The sequence below is a fragment of the Melozone crissalis genome, unplaced genomic scaffold (genome assembly GCF_028551555.1).
Source record: "Melozone crissalis strain CALT ecotype California unplaced genomic scaffold, PUWL_Pcris_2 ptg000034l_1, whole genome shotgun sequence".
NCBI lineage: Eukaryota > Metazoa > Chordata > Aves > Passeriformes > Passerellidae > Melozone > Melozone crissalis.
The window spans coordinates 10,281,970-10,297,115 of NW_026535812.1; positions in this window are offsets into that span (position 1 = coordinate 10,281,970).

A 15,146-nucleotide genomic window follows, 5' to 3' on the forward strand; every position below is an offset into this window, starting at 1 on the left:
TTCCAGGCACTCCACAATACAGTAATTTTTTCATCCAACAGCCTTTCATGTGACACTTTTATATAAAAATGTTTACAGGAAATAGCGAACTTTCCTTTCGTTCCTCAGGTTACATGTACCCCCATAAAATGCAAATGCTGAGTGAAGTCATTGAACTACCTGACACTTAAAAATGAGCACATCTAAGTATCCTGCTTAAGATCAAATGGTGGCTCCCAGCAGCTAAACGGATATTTCAAACACTGGGTAACTGATTTTTTCCTGGCCTCCAACTGCCACTTTTAATGGGGAGTTACACAGTGAATCTTTATTAGCAAAGACGGTGGGCCTTAGGGGGTCAAGCAAAGGCAGTTTCCATTTGCACTTGCGCAGTGTGATGCTCAAGTCTTTATCATTGTGCAGACTTCTAAAATTTGAAATGACAACTGGGGACTGTCACAGAGACAAAACATCCAGGAACACACAGTCTCACAGCACACCAGAGTCGATGCACTTTGTAGCAGACCTGTAGGAAAGCTGGCAACAGCTGCTGGGAAATGCCAGCCAAAATCCCAGAATCTGCTTCTGCAAGGACTTTTCCAAAGAAATGGAAATGTTTCAAATCACTAAAAAACTTCCAGGATTCTCTCTCTTCAGAATAGTTCAATAGTAATATTAAAATGTCAGTTGCGTGCAGTTTTCCTTTTCTCCCATCCTTTCCCCAAAGTTTTAGGAGGGGTGTTATACCACAAAAGGAAAAGCCAAAAAGCCTGAAAACCAATTTGCAATGAATGCCTTTACCAGTAGCACATCCAGAGGCACACTGAGCCGCTGGCACAACAAACTTCAAGTTCCCAAAGCTGAACTCAATGGACATGGGCTTGTGACTCCTAAAATGTCTGTGGGAGATGCTTTGGCTATTCCCATGCTGGGCAAAAGACAACACAAGGCCCTCCAACTGAATGGGAGTGACTCATAAGGAAACAGCAAATCTTTCCTAAGAAGGACCTATCATCACCTTCCTCTTCCATTCTTGCTGGAGAGATGTCAAAACTTTGCTTCTCTTCCCTCTGTCCTTCCTTGCATATTTTCAATCAAATTATTATGTCACAGTCTTCTTTCCTCTCAATAAAGAGAAGCATCCAGCCCTTCTGCATTCCAACTGCAACCACCTGCAAAAACAATGAACAAGAGCAGCAGAGCACACTTGCTGCTGCTTGGCCAGCAGGTGGGAAGGGTCCCTTCCCTTGAGCTGCACTGGCTGCCCAAGGTGTGCTGTGAGTGAGACTTTGTGCTCATGGCTACTCCGCAGCAGCTCACCATGCCAGGGACACAGGTGCAGCTGCTTGTGGGGCAGTGTGTCCTGGCTCTGTGACATGCCAGCTCAAAACCCTGTGACAGGAACAATCTGTTGGGGCAGGAATTTCTTACATGTCCTTTGCTAGCTGTAGAAATCAATGACAAAGATACACACTGGGTAAAAAGGAGCTTCAGGCTCTCTTCATGTCTTCTCCCTCACTGCCAGCTTTGGGAAGAGAGCAGTTGCTGCTAAAGAAAAGGAGCTTCATATTTTGCCATGTTCGTTGTCATGGTTTTTTCCCCCTAAGGCCTTATCCCAGTTACTAGAGAAGTAAATTGGCAGACAAGAAATGCTGGCAGTCAGGATCCTATTGCCATAGGGCTGCTTTGTCTCTCAGTGCAAATAGTCAGTGTATTTCTGGTTTATGTTTACCATCAGAGCTGCAGTCAGTCACAGAAGCTGCAGTTCCAGCCTTGCAGCTGCAAGGGGAGATACCACACCCTGCACAGAGGAGACTTTCAGAAGGGGATGCTGAGGTACCTGCTCTTGTGTCTCCATGAGCACACCCAGGGCCAATCTGAGGGGTTTGGGCAACTAGGACAGTCTGGTTCTTCTGCACAACAAATCCAATTGACCAACAGTATAAAGTATTAGGCATTTCAAATAATCACAATTCATCCAAACAAAATTCTATTCATTTGAAACACCTTGTTCCAAACATTCTGCAAGTCAGAATCTGGATCCAGCCTGGATTACCACTTCAAAGCTGATGATTCTAAAAATTGAAATTCAAAACCAAATTTAAAAATACCATAAATATAATTATCTACAACTGAGACCCACCTTGGAATGTGTTTCTTTTAATGCAAAAAAGAGAATCTTGGCAAAGATAGCAGAAATTTTTCACTTGCTTTTCCCAGAGGATATACTACCTGCATGGGATGAGCATAATGGAACTCATTCTAATGCTCCATCCAGAAGAGAGTCCATGAGAAAATAAGAATATGTCTTTTTAATGAGTGGAACCAAAAGAAGGGTGACTGAGACTTGGCCAATTCAACTTTTCTAAAAGCTTATTCCATTGTAGTTATTGTGAACTTCATTTCCTCACACTCAGGACACACACCTGACAATCTGACCACACAACTCCACTGGACTTTGATGTAAGGGTGAGCCTGGCAGGCAGGCAAACAAATTGCTTCAGTTCACATCTCTCTTTCTGGCATTTTTGTCTTTCTTCAAGAATCAACTTGGATAAAAGCAAATCTCTTGAGAGGAAAAATATGCTTCCATTTAGTGAGGAACCATCCTTTATCCATCCTCAGACTGAGAAAGGAGTATCATTGAGCTCTAGGAAAGAAAAGGAATGCACAAATGCTGAACTAGCTGATGAGTGGCATTTCTATGGGAAGGCAGGAAGAGGAGGGTTTCAAAGAAACATTTGGGTTTCTTTGAAAAGGTGTACACATTTTGGGTGTACAATAGGAAAATTATAACTGCTTTAGAAATGATTTCCAAGAAAACTTACAGCTGTAAGTTTTTGCCTGTAAGTGTACAGGCAAAAGTCTCAGTGGGGGAAGAAGCAGCACCGTGGGCTACAGGAGAGGTTCAGAGAAGGCGGCCAGGCTGCCTGGATTCACAGAGGCACTGTCACATAAAGTCACATATGGACAACTGGCCTCCCAGCCTCCACTCCCAGATAGAAATAGACCTCTGGGGTGTAAGAGGGGAGGGGGCAGACCAAAAAGGCAGAATTACTCTCCCTCTGGCCTGTGCTAGATTTGTCTGCAGGCACAAGCAGTCACAGGGTCTGTGAAGCAATAAGATAACGTGACATGGCAGAGCTTAAAAATAACATTGCTGATTGGAAAACATCAGTGTCTATTACATGGGACAAACTCCTGGGGCTCCATGCAAAAAGGTTTCCAAAGTTCTCTGGGATGGGAGTCCAGATCTTGAAAAGTGGATAACAGCAAATAACTTGTGGGAAAATGACAACTCCCAGGTTTATTCAGGCATCCAGAGGGTACTCTGAAACTGCCTGTTACATCAGGCTCCAAAGCAAGGAAACACTGAGGTCTCCAACATGTGCATTTCTACAGTAATTAGACCTTACTAAAATGCTTCTCTATATAACAAAGGAGGTCAGAAGAGTCTGGGTGCTTGGGATTGAAGGAGCTTCAGACATGGATATAGCTGAAAGGAAAGCTATAGCTGAAGGACAATCTGCTTCTACACAATCCAAAATAAGTTGTAATAAAATAGTATAGGATTGCTTTGCATGCACTGAATAACAGGTAATTTCACAACTTCCAATACCCATACTTTAGACAAGATTTTACAAACCAAATTCAATGAGTTCTGTTCAAGGGACTCTTGCAACACTGTGGAACATGCAATGTCCACAGGTATTGCAACATCTAATTGCAAAATAAAGGCTATTTGCCTCCAAATCTCCTCATGCTCTCCTTCCAGCCAACGGTGACAATGTTACATGGAGATGATTTTTTTTGAGTTAGTGAGTTGAATCAACTCAGTAGTCATCTGACAGGCACCCAACACCCAAGTCAAGGAAAGCAGCACAATTGCAAGGCCAGGAGCTAAGTAGGGGAGCAAGACCTCCTCTATAACACTGGACTATTAGCACAGCTGCTTCTGGCACTGCAGTGCTGCTCACGAGCTGTTCAGCTGTGCCCTTGGTTAGAAGCAAGAGTTCTGCAAGTCACTTCTGTGCCCAGGTGCTCCAAGGGGGACAGGAAATCAATGCTGCACCCACCACATGTTGTGGCCACTCCTGTAAAGAATCAGGGAGAAGCAAAGTATTTGTGAACATTTATTGGCACAGAAAAAATACCCCAATTATCTGTGAGTGACAAGCTAACACAGGGAGTTTTTACATACTCAGATTCAGAAATCAAGCACAGCAGTTCACTACCACTGACCACAGAAAAGTGGGTATCTTGAAACAGCTCAGACAATGTAAGGTTTGCTGGTAGCTCTTTCTTTTCCTTTTTGTTTTTAGCTGAGTCCTATGCTCTGACCAGGTTGCACTGCACACCCCCTGTTTTTTCTCAATATATTCTAGCCAACTTCTGCTTTTCCCTCAAACTTGCAGGCCAGAATTATGGGGAGGGAGCATCACTGTACCTTCTTATAGAGAGAAAAAACACAGCACTGAACCATTTTATGTGATGAAATGAACACAGCCCCTGGTGATCAAAGGAGAAAACCAGCATCTTCCAGAAAGAGCTCAGAGTGGGACCTAGCTGAAGGTCTGGGGGAGCCCTGAGTGCATGGCTCAGTGACACAGCCAGGCTGACCTGCTGGCTGGCAGGTGCAGAGGGAGGACTTCTGTTCTGACATAATGTTATTCCTCTGTCCCCTGTCCCCTTAACACTTAATTATGTTTGTGAAGTCTTACAAATTAAGTAGGTTGAACAAGCCATGGTGGACCACCAGAGCTGCTGTGAGGAAAACAGTGGGGAACAGGAAGGTGGAAGGAACAGGATTGGTCCCTCTCACCTGAAAAACTGAGAAACATCATCAAACTGTGTGACTTCTGGTGGAGACTATACTGGGTCTCTCTTTGTATCTCTGCATGGTTCTGTCATTGGGCACTCAGGCACTCTCAAGAAAGAGTGAGAGGAAGAGGTTACCTGATCAATCAAGTATTTCCTTCAGCTGCAGCTGTTTTTCCTACAGGAAGCCCTGGCTTGTATAAACCACTCAAGAAGCAAACATCAAAGGACTCCTCTATCACTTAGTCAGGATAATAGACTGTACTTGAACTCTACTCAGTGAAGTGAAACTTCTTAAACTGAGAGCTGGAGTTTAATTTGTTATTCCTGGCAAACTGCCCAAGAGGAAATGGATCCAGGGCAGAAGTTTGTTTGTTAGATAGCAGTGAGAGATTGACATTTTATAATAAGCCACAAAAGCAGGGAGAATAGAAAGAAACTACTGCTTTTTATAAGATCTGCTCTTAATGCTGCATCAGTTACAAGATCTCTTTTTAGTAATTGTCAAATAATGGAAATAAGAGACCATGAAACATCAGTAAGAAGGATTTTGAGCAGACATTCTGCACATGAGGCTGATTCAAAAGAATAGGAGGAAAAAGCACAAAATCAGCTGCAGCAGGTCCTTTACAGACTGGAATCCTTCCCCAAAGACACAAGGTACTGACTGCCAGTCCTGTCCACACCTTCAGCACATTGCATGTCCATAGCCTGCCCACCAGCATCAAAAATGTAGTGCAAGGAGCTCTCAGTTGTTAGATAAGGTAGGTTACAACCCAGCCAGGATCCCACTCCAGCATGTTGTCCTGTAGCTCTGCTGCCTTTGTGCCTCAAGATATGGAAGCTCACAGACCCTCTGTCCTCCTGTGGCACAGCCTCAGTCACACCAAGCCCCAGAAAGCCAACAGAAAACATGACCTGTAGTGAGTAGAGAGCACAATGTTTTCACTGCACTGAAATTCTTTGCTGTGTTTTTCAAAACAACCAACTGCACCTGACAGACACACCTTAAGCAAAAACATCACATGAACATTACCCAGTGATCTCTCAGGTGAGCTCAATTAAGATATCATCTTCTAAATAAGAAACCCAAAGTTCCTTTTTGACTTCAGGATATATAAGTGGTACCTCTTTATTATTTATTAACAGTAAATGCATTCCACGGTAACACATGCCATTTTGGAATCTCCTTTACTGTCAGTAATTTACAAGCTGCATTGAGACAGACAGTTCAAACTAATGAAAGCTCCTAACAAGAGCAAAGCAGTGCATTTACCATAAATACCAAGAGACTTCATCACTTCAGGCAATTTTTTAAATATTTTTTTTTACTTCACTATGCCTGGAGCACAGGTTAAAAAGCTGATTAGGTATATACATTTAAGAACAACTACAAATATTAAGAAATGCTACTGGGCACATTTGGTAGTAGCTCTTCTGAAGTTCCTCGCACAGATTTTGCAATGTGGAAGAATTCTAAATATTGTTATACCTCTTTCCTTGATATTTTGTTTCTTTGGTAAAGCATTTTATTTGGAAAGGCTTTGTCTAAAGGTTAAACAGTCCCTATGCAATCTCTGAATGAAAAAGCATGTTTAGATGTCTGGTCCCAACTGCCAGTGTCCCATGCCTGCCAAAACTTCCAGCCTGGCTGGACACTGGCAGCTCCCAGAGGACATTTGCCACCAAGTCCTGTCCTTCCATGTGGACAAGGCAGAAGTGGATCCACCCTCAGACCCTGCAGAGATGCAGCAGGGAGTTTTCAGCTGCTTGGACCACGAATGCTGTTACAGACATTCCTCATCATTCAAAGAATAAATAGCAGCACACATGGAAGCCTCCTGTGGATCAGTCTGAGGCCAGGAGCAGCCAAGCTGACCCACACTGGCTCTGCCATAGGCCACAAGAACAGACACAAGGTGAACGTTGTCCAAATCCATTTCCTGTTGTTTCTGCCTGGGTCTTGGTGAGATTGTCTCTTGGGAAGGAAAAATTAATCAATTAACATTCATCCATAATTAAGCAAATAGGCTATTGGAAAAATTTAATAGCAAATAGCAAATAATGATTTTCATACCATAAGAAGACAAAAAAGAGAAACAGGAAAGCATGAAATCATAGTCTGGCTTTCTGCACAAGAACCACAGAATAAATCATATGCTGTTGATACATTGCTTTCAGATTCTCACCCAATAGTTACTATGACCAAACCTACAGCACCTCTGTATGTAAAAACAGAGGAATGAGGCTGGTGGAGACTGTTTGGTTCTCAAAGCTAAGATAGCTGTAAACAGTAAATGTAAACAGTAACATCTTTACCTTTAAATTAACAGTTTTAGCTAATTGGGCTGTCACTTTTCCATCTGCAAACCACTAAGCATTTGCCTCCTAAGCTCAGGGAAAAGGCCTCCAGAGACTCAGTGAATCAGTGAGTCAGTGAATGAAAACTGTTTTGGGTCCCATGGCAAAGAAAGTACTTTGCTCTCAAAAATAGATACATTTCTTGTGGGAAAAAACAGCCCAGCTCCTTCCTCTCCCATAGATAACAATGTAAAATGTCAGACACCTCCCAGGCTCTGTTCCCAGGAGATCAATAGCATTGCAGTCATTACTTTGGTGGGTTTTTTCCTTAAAGGTTAATTCACATCTAACAAAAAATTGTGACCCAACAGTCCACTGCTTATGGGAGCATGAGGTGAGGAATGTCAGGCTGCCAGTAGTGTTGAACTGCTACAGCTGCAAAAAGCTACAACAGGATTTGGGCACTTGGAGACACAAAACTGGGCTGGGAGGCAGGTAAAGATTTGATGCAGGGGAGCAGGCAGGGCCTGTGTTCAGTGCACAACAGTGAGAGGCTCCAAAGCCAGGGGAGGAGGTTGCATGCAGGGAAAACCCACCTGCTTTCTTGTGTTTGCAGCAGAAAGCCCATGGGATGCATTCACTGTGTTGCCAGTATGTCCTGCAGGTTTGGGGCTGCACTGACAGTAGAGCAATGTGGAGTGAAACCCTAAAGATCACATTCAAGGATAAAAGTTGGTCCATGTGCACCCTTTTAAAGCAAAGGCTTTCACCCAGAGGGTTTGGTGACTGCAGCACTTGGTGCCCAGAAAGAGCTCTGCCAGAGCCACCAGGCCAGAGCCCTGTGCTGCTGGCAGCCCCTGCTGCAGGCACAGCAGCGTGGGGGCTGAGCCCTGCTGGGAACTGCACAGAGGGTCTGCCAGCAGCAGTGCCACCCCTCTGTGTCACAGCCCTGCATCTGGCTGCAGCTCCTCAGGAGTCTGCTGACCCTCAGCCCTGCTGGGCCCCTGCACTGCACCTCACACCTGTATTAACTTTGTGTTGAGATTGCAGGCAGCCACCCCTAGAGCAGGGGCAGAAGCAAGGACAGATGTGAGATGCTCCCCGGAGGTGATCCTGGTCCATTATTCTCATTTCACAGCATAAATTCAACACCAAAAAGCGGGGGGAAAAAAAAAGAAAAAACAATCCCAGGCAGGCAGTTAAACTCAACCCCAGGCTGTGCAGTACCACAGCAGGCTCCACAAAGCTCTTGCAGTCCCAGAGGAGTAAGAAAAGGGGGAGGAAACATCACAAGAGATGACTTTGCTTACTCACATCATTGGTGTAGACACATTTGTTTACATTTGATTGGCCTCATCTAAACTTTGCTGGAGGTTGACCATAATATTTACAAGCTGAAAGAACAATTATGTAGCTGAGAGCAGCTAAATGGAACAAAACAAAACCAGAGACACAGAAATCATGTCATTTGCTAAAGTCAGAAAAACAACCTAAGCCATCAGACCACACATCTGCCTCACGCTATATAAATTTACACTGTGGTACTATTTGTGCAGCTTTACTGCAATATGGATGTTCTTTGAGTTTATAAACACTTACAGTGCTTATGTGCTCCATGTACTTATTTGTATCATAAAAATTTATATGGAAGGATATTTCCTATGCCTCGTCTGTTTGTTTACAGAGTCCACCTTTAAAAGACCAATATTCTTCCCTCTGGGGCCTGTTTACAGCCTGCACCTGTGTTGGTTTCTTCAGTTTCAACCTCATGGGCTGTATTTCTTACATAACTGTTTTCCCTCTTTCAGACACCATTAATCATCCTTCTGTCAAGATCTTCTTCCCACACCAGGCTTTACTGTACATTCCTTGCGTTTTTGTACCATGATGTCAGTCCAGAATGGAACAAAGATAAGAATTGCTCAAGATTTTCCTTCAAATGATCCTATTTCTACAAAGCTATATATAAAATAAAACCCTCATATTCACCATGGAATTTGGAAGGGACCAGGCTTGGGGATTTGTGATTTTCTCATATTCTATACCCTTATTTCTTGAGAACTTAATGCAAAATTATTTTGGAAAAATGAGTGCAGAAGTACAGGGACAAAGCAAGCACAACACAGGTTTGTAATCAATGGCAGAGCAACTAGGCAAGTATGTAAATTACACTGCAGATGTTTTGAAAATAGTTTGTCAACCATGCTTTAAAAATTATTACTTTTTTTCACACTTTTCAATGTTTGGAAAAGTGAGATTGTTGCATGCATTCAACACCTTTTTGCCACTGCAAATGATTTAGAATAGCAAGAAGAAAAGAGTGCTGAGATGCTACTTCCGTTAATTTGCATGTTTCAGAGATAGGATGGACTCCAAATTTTTAATTATCATTTTCCTTTTATGAAAGAAAGCAAACTCTATTAATCTGTCAAATCCCTAGTCCTGGGCACGCATTCACCCTGCTGTGGTTTTATTGGACTCAAGAGCAGGTAGCTCCAAATAAGTAAAGATCTCTGGCTTATTTTGTTGTAACACTAACACCATAAAGAGTAAAGACTCCACATAATATCACAACAAAGCATCAGAGAAGCAGTGTTGTAACATATCTGGCTGTCAAGTATCAGCCTATAAAAATACCCAGGCAGGTCTCTTCTCTTGGAGTGAAGAAGAGAGCTGTTCAGGCAGAACAATATTTGTTTTATTGACAGATTTTACTGTTATCTGTTACCCACCAGTGGGCCCCATTTGCAGTTTTCATCATAGAGTAATTGCTTATTAGAGACATTAGCAGGTTGTTTATTTGAAAACTATTATGCTAATAAGGAACAATGATATTAGCAAGGTGTGCTCTTTACAACTTTATTTATTTATCCTCAGGGACTAAACTTCTGAAACCTCAAACCTTTTGTTACATACTGAAAGATTTGTAAGTAAAATATCTGAAGTTTTTTTTTTCCATGTCTGAGAAATTTGTCCAATAATAATCAGTAGTTTTATTGCTATCATAAATAACAGGAGCTGCCTCTGACAGAAAGATGCTCACAGGATTGAAGGCTATTCTGTACACAACCATTTACTTGCTAAGCAATCTGGAAAAATTATGTTGCTGCTGTATTTGCATATTTTCTTATTATAAATGTTACCATAGCTATAACATATCAAATTTAGTATATTATTAAGCCCAAAGGGAAGGAAAAAACTGATTGTAGCATAACTTCCAAGGCTCTGGGAAAGCACCTGTTTCCCTTATCCTTTGAGCTTTAGGGGTTTTTTAACCTCAGACTCACCAATAAACTCCCTTAACCTAGATGGGATCAGTTATATTTACACATCCCAAGATTTCTAACAAACCAACAAGTACTTACAGCACAATTTCACTCCTGCAAGAAAATGCTTTCACCATTGGCACAGCTGAATTTTTTGCTATGCTGCTGCTGTTCATTATTTTGCTGTGCCAGGGGTATTTGTACTACACCCAATCAGGCAAAAATTTAGAAAGCAGTCCTGCAGTGGATAGTGCCCACAAACAGAGTAGAGTTGCAGATTCCAACCTGACTGCCTAGCAAAGCAAGACACTATTATTTCTATTCCAGTAGCACACAGACCCAAATTTGGATCACAGCCCAATGTGATTAGGTGCAATGTAAACACATAAGTAAAGAACATCCCAAACCAAGAGGATCATATATAAAATGATGACCAGAAAACCCCAAAACAAACCAAAAATCAGGCGGCAAAAAAAAATCAAGCAAAAAAGGAAGAGCAAGCAAACCACAAAGCAGGAGAAGTAAAAAAGGAAAGAACAACTTGCATGGGGACTGACCAAACACAGCTCACCTCTTGCCTGTGGCTCACTTTGGCAGCCATGGAGTGGAGGATGTGGCTTTGGATTAAGTAATCAGACAAGTCTGTGTAAAAATGGAAACAGAATAGGCTGGATTTTGTTATGCAAAAATATAGATACTAAGCACTCTAAGTATCCTAGTGTATTTGCCTTTTCCCTGTTTCTATGTACATACAAAACTGCATGTATGCTCGTGTATGACTCATGCTAAAGTTAATTTAATGCTATTGCAGTGTAAGAGGAGGTAACAATGCAGGGAATCAGACATGTTGTATCAAAATCACATGTGTCTGTGGGCTGGAGTCCAAATTTTGGAAACTTATAACTGTTGAAATTGAGTGAGCACACCCAGATAGTACTTGAACTTTCACTTCGCTGACTTCATATGAGGAAAGAGGGGCAGAAGGAGATGAATTCTTACACCAAAATTAAAACTTCTTGCAGTAGTCTCTGTAACTGTGTAGGCAAACTGTAACAGCAAAGAAAAGAGAAATATATAAAAGGCACAATGTTTTTTTTCTGAAGCCTCGGCCACTCTTCAGGAAGGAGACCTATAACTTTACATGATACTTTACAAATCAATGCTTCCTTCAAAACATGGGAGATCTTGCTTCAGTACTGCCTTTGTGCCAGAAAAGTCTCTCTGAGTAAGGGCTGCTTCACTTCATAGCCCGTGCAGAGCTCCTAGGGCTGAAAGCTCAGCTCAGTATCTGGGTGCCCTTCCAGCCAAGCCCCTGCTCTGCCTGCACTCAGCCCCCTCAGCAATGCCAGAGGATCCCATCTGTGCCAAAGGACTTCCCTGCATCTGGAGTGGCAGGATAAAAGCCAGCTTTAGACAGCTGAGAGCACATAAGAGCATGTGATGTAGTCCCACACTTTAAAGGAGCAATTCAGCAATCCTTAAAACAGGCCTGTGCCCAGTAAGGTTTGCCCTTTGAGCCTTCAGTGTAAATTGTAGTGCATTCTTCTTGTGTGTGCTTCAGCAGAATGCCAGGCTCACAACACCCGATCCAGCAGAACAGGGGTTGGACAGTCCCTTCTTATCTTTGCCTGCCCCAGATTTTGCTGGCTGCTTGTTTCACCCTGCCAACACACAAGGGTGACAGCTTTCCAACCTCTTCCTCAGCTACTTACATCTGCTGGCAGAAATTCTTCAGAGATGGCAAGAGGGCTGGATATTTACAAGTAGTGTTTATTTTTCTGGAATAGCATATGCAGCCAGCTGCATGTTCTCTTCATCAGAAAGTCTTGTGATCTGAATACCCTTAAGCCACTCTCCTGTGTCTCTTGTTCCTCTTGATCAGCTTTAAAAAAAAATAAAAAAAGAACACTATGCCACTTCATGGTGTGCTCTTCTAACAAGCACTATGTTGTTAGCACAGAGAGTATGGGATGGCTTTGAGAGTTCTCTTTTCCAGCAGGTTCATATTTGAAGGTGACAGTAATGAATGGGATCAGCCTGTTTCTCACTTGCAGGGGCTGAGCCTCAGGCTGGAACAGGCAGTGCAGAGAGGAGGATTTGTCCAGTTGTGCTCCAACACCACCATGGCTTTAAGGCCCTTCTCTCAGACTCACCCTTGCTCCCAGTCATTGGTAGCAGAACTTGCATGTGAGGTTTGTCTTGGTTTCCAGCCTAAATCTACTGGCTGTACTTCTGCTCACAGTCTGAGAGAGGCCTGTGCTGCCTTCACACACAAGTGACTACAAGTGAATAAATATCAGTGATGCCACAGTAGACAGGAACTGATGAGCTGAGGCCTTATCATGCACCCAGAAACACCTGAGGGAAGCAAAGCCAGGCTCAGGCAGCTCCAAAGCCCTGCTCTCCACACTCCTGTCACCTCCCCTTGCTACTGCCTGGGCCCTATTGCTTCTGCAAAGGGTGTGACAGAGAGGGGACAGCCTCCAGCTCACATGGCAGGGTGACAGCACTTCCTCACTCCTCTGCCTCACCCCTGTGCAGTTGCTGAGAATGCAGGGTCCCCAGAGACACTGCCAGTCTGACCAGCAAGTTCCAGGGGTAGAGGGAAATGGGAGCACCACATTTCTGAACAACTACAATGAGCCATCAGGGCTCAAAATTGCCATTTTAATTGTCTCCCAGCAAAGTAAAGCTTGCACAGAATACATTGCTGAAAATAACTTTTTTTTTCCCTTCCACTCTTTCCAATATCTTTTTTTTTCTTCCAGTTTTCCTTGGTTTTATTTTTAGCCTGGTTTTAGTGTCCAGCAGGAACACCAGAGGAGCAGAAAAGGTGGGGATTTTTCTTGTTGTTCAATGGGACTGAGCAGCCCCAAATCTCTCAGCTCTAGTTTTGCACTACTGCCCTGCCTTCCTCTGGGGGATCAATGCAGCAGCACTGTTTGGGTTATGTGCTGGATATAGACTTAGTTCTCCTCCATTCTGCTGTTCCTGCAACTCCATTAAATTTCCACTGGGTATTTGAAAACAACATTATATATGTATATACACACATACACACAGACACATAAAACAGAGCTCTTAAAAAGAGTTTACATTCTGGGAGGAAGCCAACATTGATTTCTTTAAATTCGGTGTAACTCCTCACTTCTGAAGGAGTTCTTGTGTCTGAGAAGCAGCAATGGAAATTTATCTTTCAGTATTTCTGCTTATCATTCATCAGGGTTCTGGAGCACATTCATATCTTTGTAAGGGCCTGGAGAAGCTTCACTAAAAAGCCTTGTTCCCAACAGCAAATCTGTAAATTTGTCTGAGGGACTGACTGACTACAGACAGATGTACCACATTCATCGCTCCTTGCTCCCCAGCTCCCCAGCTGCAGCACTCAGCTCCCATACAGCACCACTGCTGCTAAAGCCTCAGCATTTCATCCACTCATTCACCTGTCACAAGGCAGGATGAGTCTGTGAAGTATTAGTGTAACACAGGAGCTCCCAGGACTAAAGAGGAATCTGGCGCAGATGAGACAAGACAGGCTGGGTGATGGTCTGCGTGGGGAGAAGCTCAGGATGTGAACACACTGCAAACCTGCAAACGTGCTGCTCATGTCCAAGGAGAAGATGCTGCTGCCATAAATCACCTTCTCTGTGAAAATATTCTGAAATGACAGCATCAGCCTCTATATTTGAGAGATAAACTATCCAGTTTCTTTAGCCTCCCTCAAACTTTATCACAGACACAAAGAAAATGAGAGATAACAAAAAGAAATCTATCTGAGAAGCCATTTCTTTTTATCAGCCTGGACCTCTAGGACAGAGTTCATGCAATTTCTTTTCTGCACCATTCCCCTTCTTGGAGTCATCACACTTAGGCAGCAAAATATCTAATTTTAGTCATTGTCAAAAAATTGGCAACTCCTGTGTTTCTGAAAGAGTCGAATACGGTGTTAGGCTAAGTCACAATCTGGCACCCAGGTCAAGTTGGGGTTTTTTTCAAGGTCAGAATTGCTTAAAGATAGCCCCTAGAGATGGAGCACAGATACTTGACTTGAACAAACTAATCTGAAAGAAATATATTCAAAATGAATGAGGTTGTTGATAAACTCCCAGGACAGAAATGTCCTTTGCTCTTTGCAATAAGAACAAAAAGACATGAACACAACAAGGACATTTATATACAGAGGGTGATGGGACACAAAAGCAATTAGAAAGGTTGGATTTACCTTTGCTTGCTTCTACTCCTATAACTGTCAGAGTTTCAGAGGAGGGGGATCCTTGTCCTGTTTTCCCAAATGTCTGGGGCTCACGATTGAGAACTCTGCATGTTGTGCTCGGCAGCAGGGTGGTGTTCCATGCTCTGCACTGAAATCTTCCCAGGGCAACCTCTGGCCACCATTTTTGCTTCCACCTGCCAGGAAAGTATTGGCCCTGCAGAAACTTCTGCAAACAAACCCTCTCAAACAGCAACAGCCACAAGTGAGCATATTATAAATGGTACAGGAGCACTGAACAGTTCTTTTCTAACCAGAAAAAAGCTGCTGTCAAGTGATTTAATTTCCCTGCTAAATTGTATAGTAAAAAAGAAATTGCATGTAAAGACCATGTGACTGGGAACGAAAAGCCTCTCGTTGAAAGCTTTCATTTGCCCTTTATCACACTGTTTTGCTCATATTCTATAAATAGCTCATGTGCACTGTTTTTCCTTTTGGCCTCATAACTATGAACTGGTTCCTCACTGGCTTTGCAGAGACTGAAGAAAAATCTCTGGAGAATGCTGTAAGCA